This window comes from Arvicanthis niloticus, chromosome 6 (genome assembly GCF_011762505.2).
Source record: "Arvicanthis niloticus isolate mArvNil1 chromosome 6, mArvNil1.pat.X, whole genome shotgun sequence".
Lineage (NCBI taxonomy): Eukaryota > Metazoa > Chordata > Mammalia > Rodentia > Muridae > Arvicanthis > Arvicanthis niloticus.
In genome coordinates this window covers 94,584,607-94,602,808 of record NC_047663.1, presented here as the reverse complement: position 1 = coordinate 94,602,808, position 18,202 = coordinate 94,584,607, and the positions used below count along the sequence as shown (strand labels likewise).

General features: G+C 45.1%; 1 pseudogene; it reads left to right on the top strand.

Moving 5' to 3' along the window:
* The first annotated feature begins 11,281 nt into the window (after positions 1 to 11,281).
* On the top strand, positions 11,282 to 12,588 carry LOC117710378 (alpha-1B adrenergic receptor pseudogene; annotated as a pseudogene).
* The last annotated feature ends 5,614 nt before the right edge of the window (positions 12,589 to 18,202 follow it).

Sequence of the window (18,202 nt, the reverse complement as noted above, 5' to 3'; positions counted from 1 at the left end):
AATACTGGGTGTGGTGTGCTGGGTATGGTGGCATGTGCTTCTAATCAAAGTACTGCAACCTAGAAACAGAGTGATCCCTGGGACTCAGTAACCAACCAGCCTTGTCAATGATCCCCAAATCCTGGTGAGAGAGATCTTGTCTCAAAAGAATAGGTGAATGGAAGGAGGGAGACTGTCCTACACACACACACACACACACACACACACACACACACACACTAAACATGTGAACATACACACTGTACACACACAATTACCTATACAAACACATGGAGGGAGGTAATCTTTGTAAAGTGTACAATGTATATATTCTAGAATTCAACAAGTTCTCAACAAATGTTATCTATTTCCTGTATTCCTGTTTCTTCAGCTACTGTTTCTTCATGGGAATTTATCTCAGAAAAAAAGAAATAAACAAAAAGAAAAAATATATCAGCTATATATCAATTGGCAATCAAGAATCAGGACAGCTGAGAGACTGGCTCAGAGTGCACACTTAAAGCATTGGGGACTGAGAAATCGGTTGTGTACTTTTAAGATTATACAAAAGTATCAACAACAACTAACATTTGTTGAAAGCTCTCTAGGTTCCAGGCACAGTTCCATTTAATCCTCTCAACAACTTGATGTGGTAAATATTATTAAAACCCCCATTTTATAAACAAACAGATGGGAGATTAAACAAATGAAGGAGCTTTTCCAGATCACAAAGCCCAGAAGAGGCAGGAGTGAGACTGTGATCTGTCCAGATGAAACCAGTCTGGTATGTTACCAGCTACTTCCTTAAGGCTAACTGGCACCTTATCCATGCTGTCACTGGAGGCTGTATTTGTGCTCTCTCTCTCTCTCTCTCTCTCTCTCTCTCTCTCTCCCTCCCTTTCTCCTTCCCTCACTCCCTCATTCCCTCCTCACATTCTCATGTTTTCTCTTGCTTGATCACTCTTGCTAGTTAGCAACATATAATAAGCAATCTTTACAATCCCTAAAAAGACAATTACTTGGTTGGGTCTCTTATATTAGTAATGGTTCTTTGGATAAACAAAACTGATAGAATGGTTATTAGATAGATAGATAGATAGATAGATAGATAGATAGATAGATAGATAGATATTATAGATTTTATAAATATGTTAAAGGTATTTGATAGATTAGCTTACAAAACAGTGTCTAGGTAGTCCAACAATGGCTGTCTCATATCAGAGAGTCCAATAATCTGGTAGTTGGTCAGTCCAGAAGGCTAAATCTCTCAGCAGCCCCAGTCAGGTACAGAAAGCTTGGTGGATACTTGGTAAGCTGCTGGTCTTCAATGTAGGTTGGGAACCAGGAGAAATTAATTCTAGTACCAGTAGTAGCATCAGAATGAATGAATTTCCCCATAAGAGTGAGGGCAAGCCAGCAAAGAAGTCCCCTACTTCCATATCCCTTTATCTATGCTGCCCATTTAGGGAGGGTCCTTGCACTTCAAATAATCTAATCAAGAAAGTCTCTCATGGGCGTTCACAGTGGCGTCCATTTTGGTTGGTTCCAGATTCCTGTCAAGCTAACAATCAAAATTAGCCACCATAGTCTCCCACCATTCTTGGAGACATTGAGGCAGAAGCCTGATATAAGCTTACTTGAGGTGTCCAGGATTAAAAGAAGAATATTTTCAAGTAAACACATGGTATTTCTGGGGCACACTGTAATAGTCTAGTGCATATATATACCCACATATATGATCACATCAGGTAGCATTTCTACCTCCTGAATCATCTGTCCTAGTCTGTGCTGAAAGGCTTCAGACTCTCCTGGTTATGATACATTGTTGCTAGCCATACAAACTTTACTGTGACCTAGAATTACTTCCTCCTCCTTCAGCTCCTGCTACCCGGACTCCCTCTGCCCTTCCTGGTCCCTAGTGACTACTCTGCTGCTCTCCACTCCCACAGAATTGGCTTTTATATTTCCATGGATGAGTGATGTCACTGCTTTGCAACCCTTCTATGCCTGGCTTAGTTTGTTTAACATGAGATCATCCAGCTCCATCTATGTTGTCCATATAATGAGGTTTCAAGTTTCTCAATAATTGTTTTTTTAAGATTTGTTTATTTTCATTCTATTTGAGTGTTTTTCCCTTGTGTATGTGCACTGAGTGTGTGCCTACTTCCCATGGAGACAGGAAAAATGCATCATATCCCTTGAAACTGGAGTTACCCTTGTATACTACCACATGGGTGCTGGGAACCAAACCAGGCATTCTATAGACTCATCAAGTACTTTTAATGACTGAGCCATCTCTTCTACCCCAGATTTCAAATTTCAGTTTTTATTCATTTGCCTTTGTTGTTGTTCTTGTTGTTGTTGTTGTTCTTGTTGTTGTTGTTCTTGTACATTCCAGACCAGCTTCTAACTTGTTTTGTAGGAGAGGCAAACCATGAACTCCTGATCCTCCTGGAGGAGTCCTTAGTGCTGGAATGGCTGTCAGGCATCACCACACTGGGTCCAGGGCTTCTATTTTTATAGCTGGAAAACATTTCATTTGTACATAAAACACATTTTTAATAGGTGGAGAGATTTAACCTTGGCTCCTATAAAGAAGTGTCCACATTTGTGCTTTACTGTAACACAACCCCAAATACATCTGCTTCTATAGATGCAGATGGTCTACTGCATCTATAGAATGGTCTACTAAGACTAGCCCTGGTCTACTAAGACTAGCCCAGAACTTTCTGTAGTGTTTCTGGTGTTGATTTGTTTTGTCAGCACCAACATTAAACCACAGCCAAATACGGGGTACCAGAGAGATGAGGAGTATCGGCTCTCTCAGAAGATGGCCTGTATTCCAATCCTATGTTTGAATATTCTAGGCAGGTTACTGAATCCCTCCCATTCTCAGTTTCTTTACCATGAAATAGAGCCAATAACATCTGTCATAAAAAAAAAGTGATGTTGGGGAATTAGATTAGGTGACTCGTGTAGATGACCTCGGCATACTTCTAGCGTCTATGTGCACCAAAGTCACAGTTTTATGTAAACGAGGCGAAAGGAAACAGGCAAAGCCCACCATGTCACGATTCTAGTGGGCTGAGGAGATAAAAGGGCTCCTCCTGGGAATGCACACGATGAAGTGAATTTCCATCATCCTAGATTTCTCTTGTCTAGGCATTTCCAAAACAGTTTCTACTCACGAATACAGTCCCCATAAGAAGCAGAAAGACCAGGATACCTCTTCTTCCTCTGCTCATCTTTTATAACTCCTCGGGCAAGTTTCCAAATCTTTAATTTGGTGTCCAGTAAACAGCTGAGAATTTCTAGGCACTTCCTGTCTCATTACTCAGTGATCTAGCATCATTACTTGGTGCTACAGAGGAAACAGCCTCTTTCTCACCCTCTTCCCCCTCACCATGTCCTTGTACCCAAAGTGATGCCACGTACAATTGCCAAGCTTGTCCATACTTATCCCAAGGTCCCACACAGAGACACTTCTGCTCAAAAATAGAGAAAGAAGGCAGAAGCCAGTCGGAGTTCTCGCCTCTGTCTTGATCCCTAGGGGCCTCTAAACCTGGGCCCTAACACTTTGTCCAAATACAATTTTAGATGCCTCCAAGGAAAATATTCCTACCACTTCCTTTAGAACTCTTTGAAGTTAGTGACCATAAGTGAAAATCCCCCAAAAGGCTTGTGTGGTTTGGATCAGAAATCACAAAAGAGGAAGAAGAGGAAAGATAGAGAAATTTGAGCCCTGTGTTCTGTATTTCTTTCTTTCCTTCTTTAACTCACACCCTTGTCCAGTGTCAGGCAAAATCCCCTGTATTGTTATTATTCTTCTCAGATGTCAAAGTCCATGAAGACAAGGGAGGCCGGCATCAATTCACTAATGGTTCAGTTCTAACTGTACTCTAGTATAAACGTTAAAGAGTAAAGCACTGGATTCATTCTGTTGCCCCAAAGCAAAAGAGAGAGGAAGGGAAGGAGACAGAGACAGAGAATAGGAGACTCACAGTTATAAGTAATAGGGTAGAAATATTGGTCAAGGGTCCTAACAAGAATGTAACCCTAAGGGAGTCACAATAAAGAATTAAATAGCCGGGCCATGGTGGCGCATGCCTTTAATCCCAGCACTTGGGAGGCAGAGGCAGGGGGATCTCTGTGTTTGAGGCCAACCAGGTCTACAGAATTGAGTTCGGGACAGCCAGGAAAACACTATTTCCAGGGAAAAAAAGGCAAGAGGGGAAATTAAGGAAAATCATAGGACAAAGCAGCAGATAAATAGACACATGCATACATACATATATGATAGGTAGATAGTGGCATACATACATGGTAGATACATACACATGTGGTAGATAAATAACCTACCACATTGACAGATAAATGGTAAGTACACAGATGCATATATGATCATGATATATATACATGCATACTTAGATTATAAATAAAAATTATAGAGAATATTAATGTAATAGCAGAGGTAGCCTTTTATTGGGGGGTATAGCCAGCTTTCAGCCTAAACATTACAGATCAGAGAACCTTTCATCTGGAAAACCACCTAGTGTGTGTATATTGTCTCAAGGAATGGAAAGTACTATTTCTAATGCACAAGTGAGTTAAGGGATGGAAATGACTTACATAGCTTGTCCAGAGGTCACCCAGCTGAGTGACTGGGATTCAAACTCAGAGCCCGTGGCATGATGCAGAAACATGATATCCGTGGCAACAGAGTTGTGAGCATGAAGTCGGTTCCCTTGGCTACTGACACTGGCTCTGCCTCAGGCAAGCCCCATCTTCTTCCAGAGCCTTTGTGTCCCGCACATAAAATAAGAAAGTCAGACTAGAGTAAGGGTTTTCTACAAAGTTTCACAGGGTAAATACTTAAGGCTGTATAGACCAGATGACCCAAATGTTGTAACTACTTGGCTTTGTCACTATACTAGGAAAACTGCCATAGTCTCCACACAAACAAAATGCACATAACTGGGTTTCAATGAAACTTTATTATAAAAATAAAATAAGACACAGGCACAGAGGTTAATTTAGTCCACAGGTTATAGTTTGCATGTCGTGGACTAATGTTTTATTTTGGAGTTGTTGTTGTTGTGACATTTTAGAAGTTCCTGGTTCTGGATTGTGATGGCAGAGCCCAGAGAGGCCAGGGCAATGAAGAGGCAGCTCTAAGGAGCCTGTTGCTGTAAGCTTTGATATAAGCTATAACACATGTTGTTAGAGTGACTCTGGCATTGTTTTCTAGTACAGTAGCTAGCTGGCATAAAAGGAAATGGACCCCTTCTTTAATCCTACAAAAAGAACTGTCATATGACATGCATAGTCTCCCCCCCAGGCCTTCACCCTGAACTCCCAGACTCTCCCCTAACATGGGATGTGAATTTAGCCCCTGGATGACTTGGCAGTTAATCTTCAACTGCTTGCTGCTGAGGGTTGCCACAGAGCCCTCCCAGCTCACCAAGACTGGATGCATGTGCTGGATTAGGGGACCCTAAGCTCATCAAAGCTTATCATAGACAAAAGCAGTTCTGCACAGAAGAAGTGGAGATTCCTTACTCTTGCAAGCCTCTGACATGTACTCTGTCTTTAGAAGTAGCAGGTATGCCTGCAACAGCCAGCATCCCCTGGCCAGAAGAAAGGACAGGACAGTATTTGGCCCTCTGACCTAGAGGTATGAAAGAACAAAGATTCTCTTTTGGGGGCCCACAGTCCCCAGATGCCTTGTAGAGTAAACTCCTCACACCATCAGCACCTTTTTCCCTTCAGTCTTGTTTATGGGTGCCCTGCAGACTATCTATGCTAGTCCTTTGCCTTGGGCAGGTCATGTAACCACTGACCCTCAGTTTCCCTATCCATTAGATATCTACAATAGCAGCATCCCCCTAACATCGCTGTCAGGATTAAATAAGGTATAAAGTGTCGAGCATTTTGCCCCCATGCCGAGTACTTCCTAAATGCCTTGCAATCCCCTGGCTGACAGATGTTAGCATCATCCAGCACTTGGCACTTCTCACACAATATCACAGCCTTCACTGTGGCCTTGTGAATCAGTGCTGGCCTTTGTCTCACTGGTAAGGAAGCTGGGAGCCCAAAGTGGTTATGTGATTTACCCAAGATCATAATTTAGGTAAGTAGGGCACAAACCCAGGTCATCGAGATGCCAGACTTCTGGGTCTTCATACTTTCTTCCCCCTACCCAAGGCCACAGTAGTTGCTCTTAAAGGATGGAATGGGGTTATAACAAAATCCAAGCCAGCCCTCAACTCCCGGGCATACCGACCCCTGAGGCAGAGCAGGCTGGCCTGAGGAGTGCCTCTGCAGAACCTTCTGGGGAAAACGGTTCTGCCTTCCCACCTCCCTGACCTCTGCTAACTCAGAACCCTGGTCACATTCTGGTTTCTGCTGTAATATCCTTCAGGCTAACATGGAGCCTTTGGCTGAGCAATCTCAGTCTGATGCAGGGAGAAGGTTGCACTGCAGCTTTCAAAGCAGATGATAATGCTATGAATACCGAGGGCAACTGCTCACTTCATAGCCTTGGCCATATTCAGATATATCTCTGGGCCTCAGTTTTCTCATTTGTAAAATGGGCATAGGTGCTCATGTGGACTTTTATGAGGAGTGTCTGGCACATGGAAGGTTCTCTCTAAAAGGTATTTTTCCTTCATTCCTTATGCTCAGCGGATGGTGAGTGCTAAGTTATCAATTGTTTAGTTAACTGATCTATAATTTTTTATATGATTTGATCTCTGATAACCCACAGCACTTAGTATGATTCCTCTCATGAAACAGATACACCAGACAATATCTGTTTGGATTGCAGCTGGAGAGATCTAGACAGAGTAAATCAGAAAGATAAATAAATGATAGATAAATAGATGGATGGATAGATAGATAGATAGATAGATAGATAGATAGATAGATAGATAGTATAATTCCAGGAGAGAGATCATCCCCCATAAATGTCCTCAGTAAATTACTGCTAGCCTCAGTTTCCCCTCTGTTCAGATTCAGTGTCAGCTTCTCCTAGAGGGCTCACATAAATGGAAGTTTGCAACATCAGAGGTTTCTAATGTAATAAGATGGGTAATGAAAAGATTCTTCTTCTCCGAGCCTCGAGTGAGTCAGAGCTCTGTGCTTGGCTTTGCCTCAGGGAGTATCAAGAAAATGAAATATTGCCTGTATCCTCATGACACCTAAACAATTCCATGGGTCAAAACCCAGCCAGAAGGGCAAACAGGCATCTCCAGTAAGGCTAGGGACAGAGGAGAGCAAAGAAGTAGCCATGAGCAGGACTTGATTAGTGGGGGCCCTGCCTCTTTTCTGCTATTAAGGCTGCTATTCATCTGCTTTGTGGTGGGACATGTTTGTTTCGCCTGTATGAAAGATGCTGGCAACTGACAGCATGTCAGAAATCAGCAAGGATATTTGACTCCCCTCAAAGCCTCAATAAGCTCTTCCACATCCTGACACCTGAATGGAGATACAAGTTCTCAAACTATTCTCTTTGGTAATAAAGATAAGCCAACTTTGAATTTTAGATTTGCTCTTTATGATCCACGTGTGCAAATGTGTGTGTGTGTGTGTGTGTGTGTGTGTGTGTGTGTGTGTGTGTGTGTGTTTCTTTCCTTTTGGCCCTTTGCCTTCATAAGAAAAATAAATATTGGATTACACCGGGCTTTCACATTGCAGACTCTGGCTGTGACTATGCAGACACAGCCTCAGATTCTGTGATGTGCTGTTGGCTGTTAATTAATACCCAAGGAAGTGAGAAATGGGCCACCAAACTCAAAATGTGGACTGGGAGCTTGTTCTTCCTTCTGCCTCTCACTTCCTGTCCCCACATCCCTGAATGTGTACAAACCATTGGTTTTACCCAGTTCATCAGTATTCTCTTCTTGCCACACATCACCCCTGAGAGGAAACAGCTCCAGGAAAGCTCCATCCTCCTAGCCCTTTGTGTAGGAAACAGGGATGCTCTCCTACTGCCACATCCATCATGAAAGATGCAATAAAGGGAGAGCAGCAGAGTGGATTTAGGGGCTAGTCTATGCAGTCAACACACAAGGGTATCTCAAAAGGTCATCTGGACCAGCCTCTATCTCCATTCACAATAGAACAAGGGGCCTGTGAGACCAAGGACAGGCTCTCCTTCTCATTAAGATCTCTGGCAGATGGCTGCAGGCAGGCACTGTCCTGGTCCACACTCCACTGTGTAAGTCAGCAGTGGCCATGTCAGTGGCTTTTTTCTACATCAGAAGAAGCCCCTTCTGTGGGCCAGAGAAAAGGAGTCAATGGCCTGCCTGACTACCTGTGGAGCTGCCCAGTGCCCTTTGCCTTAGCACCATCTCCATGATGGCAAAATTAATGAGTTAAGGCACCAGGAGCTCCTACAAGACCATACTACCACAAACCTTAAAATAGGCATCTCTTATTTTCAAATCTCTAAAAGCAGCTTAGGTCAGATAATCGAAATGGAAGCGGGAACTGTTTTCAGAGCTGTCAGCATTCATCACTGTTTGTTTGTTTATTTATTTGTTTGTTTGTTTGGAATATCAGAGAAACTCCTTTAAATTGTATATTTTGTGCAACTGGAGATCTTGTGCATTTCATAGGAGATTAAGACCTTAAGCATATAGTGGGTGATAGATGTTTGTAACAGCAACACTGAAGAGGCAGGAGCAAGAGGAAGATTATCATGATTTGGGGGGCAGCCTGGGCTAACATCTCTGAAACAAGCAATCAAAGGCTGGAGAGTTGGCTCCTCAGTGAAGGGCATTTGTTGCTCTTGCAGAGGACTAGGGTCCAATTCCCACTACCCAAATGGTGGCTCACAACCATCTCAACTCCAGCTCCAGCTCCAGCTCCAGCTCCATGCCATCTCCCAGCCTTCACGGGCAGCAGGCATAACATGTAACACACAGGTGTACATGTGGCTAAAGTACTTACACACACACAAAAAAATAACACAACAAATTTTTAAAAAAGAAAAGACAATCAAAAACCTTAATCTTCTCCAAAAAGTACAAATAAAAAGACTTGAATAGCCCAACTTTAGGTTGAAGACCTTGCACAGGAAGTTGAAGCCTTGCATGGCTTCTGCTTCCTCACTCCTTAATCAAACTATAGTGATTATCAAGAGCAGAAATGAGAAGCCTGGGATGTGACTTGTGGACTAGAAGAAATGGGTGTCAGGTGTCTCCTTTACAATTCAGCAGCCACTGCCCTGTCCCTTACCTCATGTCACTAGCATATGACTAACTCTCTAATACACTGTTTTTTTTTTTTTTTTCATTTGAGAGCAGTTATGCCTCTCTCAAAGACCTGTTAAAGAAGAATAAAAGAAAACGAGCAAGCTGGGTGTAGTGTGTTATGTAATCCAAGCACTGGGGAGGCGGGGCCAGAGGATTTTGGAGTTTGGGGCAATCTTGGTCTATATAGTGAGCTCAAGGCCAGTGTGAGCTAAACAGCAAGACGAAGTCAAAAAGAAAAAAGAAAGAGGGGGAGGGGAGGGAAATAAGTAAAGATTTGACTATCAGCAGGAGCCCGGCAAATGTGGGTCCTTTCCCAGTAGCAGTAACTTGCCCCCCAACCCCCCGAGATGAGCCATTTAAAAGAGAGCCTGAGCTATAACATCCACTCTGTCCCCTAGTTTGCTCCTGTACGAACAACAACTCTGCTACAGCTCGGTACTCAGCACTGGAACTGGGAAACCCAATAATGGAGTTCAACTCCAACTCACAGTTCCTCCCCTCAATAAGTGTATGTACTTGGAAAAAGGGATCAACTTTCCTTATTACCCAGGTCCCATCCTCAAAACAGAAATCAAAACGAGACTAGTTCTCTCATCGAGTCATGAGCAAAGGGCAACGTGAACTTAGCACACGGTCTAGTATCTAAGTGTTGGGAGACAGAAAATCTTGAGTTCAAAACCAACCTGAAGACCTTGTTTCAAAAAAAAACCAAAAAACCAACCAACCAACCAAAAAACTAACAAGAAAATTCTTTCCTGGTTTGACTTTTTTTCTTTTTTGTCCTTTTTATAACTACCCACCTCAATGTGAACACAAGGCAATACCAGAAAAGAGACAACAGACAAGAAGATCCCCCAGGCCCCTTCCCCCAGATTTGGCCATCTGTTTGCCCTCACTCTCGACTCCCAGAGAGCCAACTAGCTCCCTCTCACCTTTCCCTTCCTCCCTTCCTCAACTATCTCTTTAGTGACACCCCCAAGCCCCTGCTTAAAATGTCAAGTTCGGACTGGAGATACTGCTCAATTGGTAGAGTCTGTGTTTGCCTAGAATGCAAGAGTCCCTGGGTCCCATCCAGGATCAAATCAACCGACAACGGTGGTACATGCCTGTCATTCCAACAATCCTGAGGTGGCCATAGGAAAATCAAGAATTAAAAGCTATCTTTATGCTATATTGTGAGCTAGAAGGTAACCTGAGCTACGTCACACTCTGTCATTTTTTTAAAAATCCAATACATATTCCTTCATACCCTGGTTGTATTTCTCTGTCCTCAATTGATCTTCTCCTTAACTCCTGTCACTGTCATGCCTCCGGTTTTGCTTGTTTAGTAAGCTCCCACTTGCCGGTCAGGAGTCTGGCTGCCCCTCCAACTGTGCCTAAAACAGAACCACTGTCTGGAGGTGGACACTGACAACCCATTGAAAGAATGTGTGTAGGAATAAATGAACAAATGAATAAACGTGCAAACAGACGTTTCTAGGTTTTACCAAGGCCAAAGAGGCTGCATGGAGGAACTAAAGTATACGCCTGGTCTCAGATGGGACTCAAGTCTCTGCCACCTGCCTAACTCAGGGATTTTCTTCTTTTTTGTAGAAGCCAGTTTTGTAGAAGTTTCACATCCTTCTGAACCCATGGCTTGACTCCAGGAGCCCCATTAGAGGTAAGCATCTCCACAATACCTCTTAACTGAAGAGGAGGGAACAGGAGGGAAAATAATCCCAGCGGGCCCCCTGGGGTGTATGAACTGGGATGTCCACACCAGACTCCCCTGCTCGGCTGCTGCCCTCCTTGGCTGGACCCGCATTGCCCCCTAGTTCAGTGCCCCCAGGGCTTCTTTGCCTGATGTAACCATCGTGCAGTCAGCCCAGAGGCGGCTCATTGAAAGCAGACCCTCCTCGCAATCCATAGATCTCTGGGCGGAGAAGGCACCGCGGACGCGCCCACTCCTCCCCGCGCTCCCGCGCCGGCCAGGCGCGCCTGACATGAACCCTTAAACTTGGAGCTGCCGCCTCGTCCCCTCTCTCCTCCTCCTCCTCCCTCTGACAGGCGAGCGAGCCGCTGGGTGCAGGCGGGCGACTTGCTGCCAGGCTAGGCTGCCCGGGGGGAGATGACTTCTCCCCAGGAGGACGCCTCTGGAAAGAAGACCACAGAGGGAGCAAAGTTTCAGGGCAGCTGAGGAGCCTTGGTCGCAGCCCTTCCAAGCCTAATCTCCTCCCTGGCTATGGAGGACGGACTTTAAAATGAATACCGATCTGGACACCGGCCACAACACATCAGCACCTGCCCACTGGGGAGAGTTGAAAGATGCCAACTTCACTGGCCCCAACCAGACCTCGAGCAACTCCACACTGCCCCAGCTGGACGTTAACAGGGCCATCTCTGTGGGCCTGGTGCTGGGCGCCTTCATCCTCTTTGCCATCGTGGGCAACATCCTGGTCATCCTGTCGGTGGCCTGCAACCGGCACCTGCGGACGCCCACCAACCACTTCATTGTCAACCTGGCCATTGCTGACCTGCTGTTGAGCTTCACAGTCCTGCCCTTTTCCGCTACCCTGGAAGTACTCGGCTACTGGGTGCTGGGGCGCATCTTCTGTGACATCTGGGCAGCGGTAGATGTCCTGTGCTGCACGGCCTCCATCCTGAGCCTATGTGCCATCTCCATAGATCGCTACATTGGGATGCGATACTCTCTGCAGTATCCCACGCTGGTCACCCGCAGGAAGGCCATCTTGGCTCTTTGGCGCTTCTCAGTTTCTCAGTGCGTGGGTCTTGTCCACGGTCATCTCCATCGGGCCTCTCCTTGGATGGAAAGAAGCTGCACCCAATGATGACAAAGAACGCGGGGTCACAGAAGAACCCTTCTACACCCTCTTTTCCTCCCTGGGCTCTTTCTACATCCTCTCCCGGTCATCTTGGTCATGTACTGCCGGGTCTACATCGTGGCCAAGAGGACCACCAAGAATCTGGAGGCGGGAGTCATGAAGGAAATGTCCAACTCCAAGGAGCTGACCCTGAGGATCCACTCCAAGAACTTTCCTGAGGACACCCTCAGCAGTACCAAGGCCAAGGGCCACAACCCCAGGAGTTCCAAAGCTGTCAAACTTTTTAAGTTCTCCAGGGAAAAGAAAGCAGGCAAAACCTTGGGCATTGTAGTCGGAATGTTCATCTTATGTTGGCTCCCCTTCTTCATCGCTCTCCCACTCGGTAAATTGGGGACTGGCAGAGGGGAGATAGACCTTTTCCTACCTTGTTTTTCCTGATAATCTCACCCTAAAGATTTTGTGTGGGTTTGGTTATTTTTATGCCATCGGTGTGTGTTTGGAGGTTGGATAATGCTATTTGTTCTGCAAGGGCTTTGCAGATTGGGGAACTGGCGAAGAACCAACTCAGGTGTTGGTGAAGAAAAAAAAAGCTAAGATACTAGGCACTTGAAATAGAAGCACAGGAGGAGAATCTGGGATGTGGAATGACTTAGTCACTGGCCTCAGTTTAATAACTAAAAAGGACACTGGGCTCCAACATCACTCCAGTGTTATTTCGGTAGTAACGATGTATCTGAGAAGGCAGTGTCACTAATGCAGCATACCAAATAGTTTGTAGTTACTGCAGACGTGGCATTGGGGAAGCAGGGAGGTGGCTCCTACAGAGAGAGGCAGTGTTCATTCAATATTTGCAGGGACCACGTTTCTCAGCCTTGCAGAGGCTGCGGTCTCCCCCTCCTCCTTCCCTGCTGGCTCTCCCCTTTCTGCACTGTCATTCTTATGAGATAATAGGAGCATCTTACAGACACACAGCTTCCAAGGGCCTTTAAGTTTCTGAAGCTTGGGATTTCAAAGAGAAACATTCTTCAGTTTTCACCCCCAAAATGCTCCCAACTCTGACAATTTAGGAAATGTTCAGAATTTAATTATAGCTGACCCTCACCTTCAGCGATAAGACACCAAACCCAGGCAAGATGGAACTCTATGCCTCCCCTCCCCCCCCCCACACAAATGTGTCTATCTTATTTGGGTTGGTGGTCCTGATTGATAAGTGAATTGTTCAAACGGCTGCCTGATTCCTACTGGGGTGGGGGCGGAGGGACGGGGGACAAGGTCTGGCTAAATGGTAAACAGAGAGGAAGGTGCAGTGATACCCTGTTCACCTGGCTTGGGAAATCCTTGTCCCCTCTCTGGTGCATTGATCTGCTTTGATTTCTTCTCCCATCCCTGATGGGAACTGGAGGGAAATGAATGGAAGGTTATGCTCAGGGGGTGCTATCAGAAGAGGGGGCACTGCTGAATACCACAGATCTAAGACCTGTCATACCTGCAGGGTCTCAGAGGTGGCCAAATCCCTCCAGCAGCCCTGACTCCAAAGTCACACTGCTTCTGAGAGAAAAAGATGAATGAAAAGGAAGTAAATATTTACCAAGAGTTTCCTTTTTTTTTTAAGGGAAAAAAAGTCTATCCAACATACTGTCTGTGTGACTTTCCCTAAGGAAGTCTGGCAGACTACTACCATTCAGAAATACCTTTTCCAATGATGTTAGATAGAAAGAGCTTAAAATTCTGCCCCAGCAGTGATTGTATCCCACTGCAGAAGAGAATGATTGGCATCCTCAAGGTCTTGGGACCTTTAGCAGTCTTGTTCTGTTAACAGTGGGTGACAGCTTGAACTGTCCCAGACCATCACAAAGATCATGGTTCCGTGGAAGTGTGATTTGGTCTCTTATCAGCCATATGACCTTGAGGTAAGCACAGCTTCCATGTGAGCCTCAGTTTCTTCATCTACAAAAGGGACTCATTAATATTCACTCCAAGGAGTTGTGTCGGTGTGAGGAGAAGACAGTGTAGAGTGTGAACTCCGGCAAGTAGTTAATCAAAATTAGGTGTGAGTACTCTAAACCAAGCCCCACCCACTCTACTGGAGGTAGCAGTGAGTTTCCTCTGTTTACTCTTGCCAATCCAGCACCTGTTAACTTTCTCCCAGACTTACCCGCCAACGTACAGGGGCTATGGCCAGAGCATGTTTAAGAAGAAAAATAGCCCAGTCACCCTCAGAAATCATCATAGGCACAATCCTTGGCTCTGAGATTCGAGGGAGATGAAAAGCTCCAAACAGGTTGGAAAGAAGAGACTCAGGTGGTACAGGCTACTAAGTTCTACTTTGAAATAGGCCGTCAGTTAGCTTTGTGACCCTGGGCTTGTTGCTGTGCCTCTCTGGGCTTCAGATCTCATGTATGGACAAATGTACTGAATACAATGGGCACCTAAGAAACTTCATAGTAACATAGTCCCCTGGGTCAAACTTACAGAAGCTCTGATAAAGTAAATCAGACAGATCCAGAATCTACATGTTTAATCAGAGCCCAGGAGACTCTGAAGGGGTGGATCACAACCAAAACTTTGAAAGTCATTGGTCAGAGCATCTATCAGCCCCCTTTAGAGCCCAGTATCCTTAAATATTGTTAGTTTGGATCTTTTCCAGCTACCAGTGGTGTGAGGTGGCATGGCTTCTCCCTGTATTGTATGCTTCAAGTTTCCAAGCCTGCCTTCAGGTTCTTCCTTGTCTTTCTGCTCATGCCTGTTGAGACCCTGTCCTCCTAGTGTCTGGGGTCCTTCTTATCCATGCAATGGTAGTGAAAGGTCATCCATGTCCCCAGCCCATGGTGTTCTCAGAGCTTTCTTCTCCTTTCCTACCAATGGAAACTATGATAATCTACACCACAATCACCTGGGAGCCCTCCAATATGTTGTCCCTGAACAAGCCCAGTGAGCATTCTTCTTCCATGGAAGCCAACAGATGAGGTGATCCATGTAGGTGAGTTGTGGGTTTTCAACAACTGCAGAAAGATAGTCAAGAACTCAGTCAGAAGGTACACAATTGATGCTTGCTTTCTTAATGGTTTAAGAACACCAGGGCAAGATGAAGCTATGATTCTTCCAGGTAGCCATATCTGGTGAGAAGTAGTATGTTAGGCAATAGGAGCTTTTTTTCCCCCTTTGGCATCTGAAGATGATTTCAAATTCTAAATTTTCCATCAAGGACTTCTTACTCAGAGAAGGCAGAAGCAGATGTGCAGAAGGTTACGCTTGACAAGCAGGCAAGTGTAGGTAGGAGTATCTTCCAATCCAGCTAGATTCTCAGGTGCCTGGGTGCCATGAGATTTCCATAGCTGTCTTTGTTTTCTCCATAGGAGAGAAGGGTTGGGATTCCTTCTAGAAGGAGGGAAAATAGACATGGCCCTACAGGACCCTGCTGTGCAGCCCCATTTGTTTTTCTTCCTCCCTTATTTTTGGGAGCAGGGTTGGGCCACCTGCAGTGAGGGCTCCTGTGGAGCAGGAGCCCTCCCCACCTGTACTACCCCACTCATCTCTCTCCACCCTTCCCCTGTGGCCTCAGACTAAGTAGCACCAGGGACCAGTGCTCACTTATTCAGGATCAGAGATGCATGGTCATCAAACAAGAACCTCTTTCTTTGGCCCCTGGAAACGAGCCTGGGAGCGACAGAGAATCTGGACTAGAATATAGAAGGATTTCTATCTCATGGACCATGTATGATGTCCAAGGTAATCTCCATCTGCCTGGTATGACAATGAAGACCAGTTCCCAGCAGAGGAAAAACAGCCTGGTCAAGGTCTGATGAAGTGGTAGGACTCTTGAGGGAGTGTACATTTCAGTACGGGATGTGAGGAGGGGCGGTAGGAAATGCCAGGCAGCCAACAAGCAGCTGAGACTAGAGAGCTGTTTAGAAAACACTGGAAACTTGCCTTGCTCCAAATCTTTCTTCCACCTTTTAAAATGCTGAAAGGCACTAGGAAGCCATTATTGAACTAACTACTCTCCCCTCTAAATAAATGAAGGTCAGTTTCAAAGAAACAGTTGTGCTCCATATAGCACTGAACCGAATAGCAACTGATTGGGCTCTCTTCTCATTCAAATGGGGGCTGAGGAATTTCTACCCATTATGAGTGCAAGTGAGTATGAGGGTCTCAGACCTAGAACAGAGTCACCCCCACAAATGTATGTGGATCCTCCAACTCAGCCTTTGAGAGTCCTTCAAGGAAAACAATTGCTTTGAGACCTTGGTGAGGAGGGGGAAAATTAAAAGCAGAATCTTTCCCAAAAGAAGAGAATATTACTAAGGTAACATACTTTTAGCCATGTATTAAATATTTAACCAAAAACTTCTTAAAGTGCCTACTATGTCCTTGGTTCTGTACCAGAAGCTGGATTGCTGAACTAAAACTAAACGTGGTCTCTATGTGCCTACTCAGCATTGGTTATTGAGTACATACTTTGTATAGATATTCTATTGGGTTTCCCATAACATTTCCCCCCCAACCAATAATTCTGGCAGAGATGCTGTGTGTGGTAACTGCTACCTCTTCCTAGATGAATATACCAAAGCTCAATACAGTTAGAGTCTTACCCAAGGTCACACAACATGTCAGTGATAGGGCCAAGGACTGAGTCGATCTCTGTTAGAAAACACCATATACTGCACCTGGCCCTTTCTGCTCACCGGTGGCAACTGGCAATCATTGTAAATGTTCTCCAGGAAACTGTAAACCACCCTGTCACCACCCTGTCAGAAGACAGGAAGGACAAAGTCATTGTAAAATCCTGCCCATCCCCGATATGAGGGAAAGAAAAATTCCAGCTGATGGAAGTGTCAGAGCAGACCATCCATGTTCAAATTTAAAGCTAGGTTTTCTCCAAGCCTACTGCATTGTGGGTGCTGATCATCCCTAGGAACAAGGCTGTTGCCCATCAGTCAGCTAAACTGAAGGAAAAGGTGGAAGGAAACCTGCCTTCCTCCTAGGGCTGTGGGTCTCATCTTTAACCGAGCATGAGCGTGCATTCAGTAAATCAATATGAATTTACCACATGGATACTGTGGCCAGGAATTTTCCGAGAGAAACTATGGTGGGGGAAATTAATTAAGCATGGAACTTACTTCTATTGAGGTAAACGGGTATTTGAAAAAACACAAAAAGAAATACAAACACATCAGTGATGAGAGACAACTATCTAATAGGGATCCGTATATCATGAGGTTCCAGGGCAATAATATGCAGGCAGGAGGCTGAACAGTACAGCTTAGAGTAGTTACTTTGGTAATCTTGGTAGGAGAGAGATCCATGCAGCAGGAAGGTCTCCTGTAGTAGGGAATGATGCTGAACTCCCAGAGTTTAGGATGAGAACAGGCATGGGTAAGACAGACTGTAGACATGGACAGAAGCCTGGCCATGATGGGACTTTGAGGCCATACTTTAGAATTTAATTTGGGGATTTTGTATTTGGGGTTGAATTTCTGTTTAGGTGGTGGTTGTTGCTGTTTTGGTTTATTCTTTGACACATGGTCTCAGGTTTCTGGCCAAAACCTGGCTATGTAGCTAAGGATGACCTTGAACTCCTGATCCTCCCGCCCTCACTTCCCAAATGCTGATGCTATAGACATGTGCCACCATGTCTGATTTATGCTTGAGATAGAACCTGGGGCTTTGTGAACACCAGACAGGCACCAATGGTGCTACATCTTCTGCCCAAGATGTTGTCTTAACTGTTCTGGCCACTATGGAAGGAGTTGGAGCACACCGAGACTCTCTGAATACTACAATGCTGTAGGGCTAAAGAGATGTTCAGCAGTTGCTGCTCATACAGAAGACTACAGTTTGATTCCCAGCACCGACTCACATGGAGCAGCTCAGAACCACCTAATAACTCCAGCAGGGGATCTGATGAGCTCACTCTCTTCTGGCCTCAAGAGCATCTACACACACACCCATTCACACATACACACAAAGACATACAGGCATACACACACACACACACACACACACACACACACACACACACACACATCATATGTATGCAAGGATTTTGGAAGAGGTCACTCTGGCCAATATATAAAGCAAACTGGATATGGGAGCAGTAGGAGGTCTCCAAAGTGCTGCAAACGGAAACAGTGATTTAGACCA